Below are 5,076 nucleotides of genomic sequence, written 5' to 3' on the forward strand. Positions count from 1 at the left end.
ATTTAATCATGTTTTCCAATGTACAAACACACCTCATGCATGCTTATGAGTAGTATAGGTTCATGGTGCATAATGAAAGGATAATTTTCATATGTTGGATAATTTTTATATGCACTACTGTCTAGTACTATGCATGTAAAGTATATGCCATGAAGTATGATATGTATCTTAACTCGGATGAATTAATAGGTGTAATAGTATAGGGAAGGGTATGGGTCTTTGACTACACATCGCACATGTCTACCTTGATAGAATAGTTCCTAGGGTGATTACTCTATGTACATGAATAAGAATGCATGATTTAATTTGTGAACATGAAAGTATATGCTATGATGTTAAGTATATAATATGATTAAGTATACATATGTGTAGTGTCTAAATGTGTTTATGTGAAAGGTCTTCTCATGTAAGTACACATACACACACATAAAATCATTAATGAAGCATGTATGATAATCTAGTAAAGAGGGAGTTTCTTGAAAGTTTTCTAAATTGTACTCTAAACAAGATTGCGCTTGAATATGCTATGTCCATGTGAAATATTTTCTCACACGATTTAGGTTGATGAAAGGATATTCTCATCTATAACCTATGATCTAAGCATATGAGGGGCTAATTCTCCTAAAACCATTTTTATGAAGTAAAGTTAATAAAGACTTTTCAATAAAGGGATGTTAGCTTAGCACCAAGTCAACTTGTTGATTATGGGTGCCCCTTACCAAAGGGAAGGCTTGTTCACCATAATACTAACAAGGTGGATAACTACAATGCCCAATAATCATAAAGAGGGTTTCAATATATACTTCCAGGTTTCCATAAACATGTTGACCCATAGGAACTAGCTAGTGGATACACCTAAAATTCTAGAATGATACTCATGTCTTACCTTTCCAAGTAATATAACCTCTCTTAGTGTAAGGGGATGACACTAAATTATATGTTTGGCTTACATGGTCTTATTGTATATTAAAGCAAGGATTTATCTAAAGTAAAATTAAAAATGGAAGTAAATTAATGAACCAATTCAGGATAACCTAAGGGAAATTTCTTAGTGTAGGTAAGGGTATTAGACTTTACCTATGCATTGCACAAGTAGCGCTTGAGGTGAATTCTAGGAAGGTGTGCAATATGTATATGAATATGTATATGTCTTATATGCATGACATTATGGTATTGAACTAATTGTATGATAATAAGCATAGTAGGTATCTTATTGTGTCTATACGATGAGGTCTCACCTTATATGCATAATGTTGGTCTCATTGACTATATGATGATGGTCTTACTTGGCCTGTAGGAAATATCTATACTTGTCTTGACGATGTATAAAGTAAATGATATGCTTGTGGTCTCTTTGCGATCTTACTAAGTATATGTGAGGTTATTTCACTAGAGACTAATACTAAGATTGGGATTATGAGTAAGGTCTTATGATGTTAGATGAAATGAAATCCAAGCATTTATATGTTGACTATTGCTTTACTATGATGTTATTTGAATTCTGGATTTGTACATTACCTTGTAATGAGTTTCCTATGTGATCTATAAAGCATGTTAAGTCATATATGAAATATGTGTCTTATGATATGTTTTGATTTCATGAATGCATATGTTTGAGCTAATGTAGGTTATGTGAACTTTAACCTAGGTGGCCTTAAGGTGATCCTTGAGTGTGGTAGTGAAATGCGACACTATTAATGCATTAAACCAAGTATAATTAAAGGGTTTCTTGGGGATAAGGGACTTACGGTAAAATAAAGGTTGTACTATGAAAATGATAAGTGTGCCTTAAATGAATTATGTGGCTTATGTGATGTCATGAATAGATTCTATTCCTATGTGAAGTGTATGAGCTATGCTTATTGTATCAATGTTTTAAGAAGTTTTACAAAAAGGCATGATGCATGGTTTTCTAACCAAATGTCCTCTTTAAATGCATGTTTTGCATGGTTGCCATACTTAGTGCATTCTTGTACTAACACCATTCTTCTTCACCTTTTTACATAAAGTGTAGGTTATGGATGCGTAAAGGATGTCTCTAGGGTCAAGGGCTTGATATGTTTTTCTCAAGATGAAGAAACGGATCCTTATTATTCAAGGATTTCCTATGTCCTTTTTATGACTCAAACTTATGTAATAGCTTAGTTATTGTAATATGTTGATAAGGGTCGTGTCCCTATTCTATTCTATTGATGTTGAGTCTAAGATGACGTGTGTGTGTGTGTGTGTGTGTGTGTGTGAAGTGGTGTTTCTAGAATACAATTTGCTACGTAAATTTTTATATTTTCTACTAAATTTACATGTGACAATGCGATAAATGATGTCTATGGGTTTGTATTAGACCTCCGAAAGTTCAAGTACGTTATGTTACTTATAAGGGTTGATCCTCGGTCATGACAATCACTCCCCAAACATACCCACTCGGTGCTAGCCTTTGTTCTGATATGAAGAGGTACAACATAGAAGTCATAACCAAATCATAATACACCTTGCCAAGGGGTCCACTAGGGCTGCCATATAACAGTTAAATAGGATAGCTTGATGACCTCCCCGAGGATTATTTCATGTCGTTCCAGCCAATCTACCAATAATTCCTTCATACACACAAGAAGGATACCATTACGACTTTCAACTACAAGGATATAATAACCTTCTGTCTAGATTGAAGGTTCTATAGTAATGACCCGTTTAACCATGTTCAAGATCATATTTCAATCATGCATACACATTAATGACAAAGGTGCTTTAGCCTAGTTAATCAAGAGTAATATTCATATTCTTCATGTATCAACTAGAGGGACATATGTCTACCACAAAAGACACACTTCATCATCATCTTATTACATATATAATCACATTCAAGTAGTACATAGGAACAACTAGGTCTACTACAAGTTACCCTATTCATTCCTACGGAAACATCATTATTAACCATAATAAGACTCATAAGCCAATCAGGACGAATCATCCTTCAACATCAAGTAGCACACATTAAGAAATCACCATATTCTACTATAGAGACCTATCATCAACTTAGAAAAACACATTCTTTGACTTCATAAATACCTTTATGTCTTATGGACCTTCACAATGATCACATATTATAAAATGGTATTATCACATTTCAGAAAACAATGACGACAAGCCACATTCTTCACAATTATATCACATAAGCACCACAACCATAAGTGGACCATACCAATAAATACAATTCAATACCTGGAATACACAATATTGAAGAAGTTAGGTCAATAAATAACCATTCCATCATAAACACCTCCAAGCCTTAGTCAATTCAAAAAATTCGATTCACAAAGGCTCTTACCAATAGTCATATACACAATTCCAAACCAATAATCAAACCATACAATGACTCAACATAATTCAATATGAAATTCTTGAAATTAGGATAACCTAAATATAATTCTAACATAATTCATACATATATCAATAGCGGAATACAATCTACATAAGAATTCAATACAATAAAGACATGATCAAACCACACATAATGTAGTCAAAATTAGGATTTCATGATTTGCATGAGTTCATTAGAAATATGATCTGAAATCATTCAGTTAGAATCAATTATAGAATAAATCACTGATTCAAATCATTTTATGCAAGAAACCATGGTTAAAATTCAAAATAGAAGAATTAATGTTTTGAACATCTTTGAAAACCATTGAAATTGACTCCTTGAATGAAAGAGTATTCAAGCATGAAACACCATACCTTAATTTAAGAAAATCCTATGAAATTGATGGAGAAAAAATTCGAAAATGTGTCTTCTTCCTTGGAGCTACAAAGCTTCATCAATGGCGATTTTGGACAAAAGGAATGGACAGGTTTCACTTTGGACTTGAGGGTTTTTATTTGAATGGTAAAATGGGGTTTAAAAAGTCTCAATAACCACCCATAAGTAGTACCCAAATACCCAAAATATCCCTCCACTTATAGGATTTTTTAACCAAATCAAACTTAACAAAAAAATTTGCAGTTATTGTCGGGAAACAAGTCCGCAATATTGAGCTATTCAAACATGATTTTTGAAAATAAATTCCGAGACAGTAGATTTCGCATTGTGTCTGTGACGTGGATCTAGTATTTCGCCTTTGTAGGAACAAGTCCGCGATGTGGACATGTTCCTTTCATGTACAAATTCTGTTGCCTTGGCCAACTTTTACCCACAAATTGTGTCTTCATTAAGAACCCTTAGGGTGGTCCTTGGAGATTTATGCCCGAAAGTTTCTAACATAAATACAATTGTATAGATATTACAAACCTCAACCATCAACTTTAAATGCAAATACCACATAAAATATTTAAAGGCACACTTGAACACACAAGCACCTCTTAAGTCTAACTTTAAAACGTCTTGGGTGTTTGACATCCAAAAGCTTCCAAACTCAAAACAGTGCCTCTAAAAACTATTATAAACCATAAGAACTTATATCCTCATGACACACGTGTGAGGATCTAGATTCACCTAGTTCGTTTTAGAGGTGTTACATCGGATGAACCGATAAGAACTCTTAAGGTAGCTCCAACTCATAAGATACACTACCAACTCTCTTGGATATCTATAAGATACAATATATCAGGGAATAATTTTACCTTTCTTACAAAACCTTATAACCCCCCTTCATCAGTGAAACCTTAAGATATACCCAATCATCCACCTCAAACTATAACGGGCTCCGCCTAAGATTTGTGTAGGACTTTTGGAGACATTGTGTCGTCTTCAACCTCTCTTGAAATACTCTCACTGTCTTCATATCTTGTTTAACTAGTCTTGGTCCTATCAACCTTGCTTCACAAACTATGAACCACCCAATAAGAGATTTGCATCTTCTCCCATAAAGAGCTTCATATAGAGCCATTTGGATGCTCGAATGATAGCTATTGTTGTAACAGAACTCAATAATAGGTATGTGATCATTAATCACAAAAGGGATCGAAGTATCTACTAAGGTCTGGATAGTACATTGTAGTCGTCCATCCGTCTAAGAATGAAAAGTAGTACTAAAGTTCACCGTCGAACCCAAACCATTATGGAAAGACATCAACAGCTGA

Source organism: Solanum lycopersicum, chromosome 7, assembly GCF_036512215.1.
Source record: "Solanum lycopersicum chromosome 7, SLM_r2.1".
Taxonomy (NCBI): domain Eukaryota; kingdom Viridiplantae; phylum Streptophyta; class Magnoliopsida; order Solanales; family Solanaceae; genus Solanum; species Solanum lycopersicum.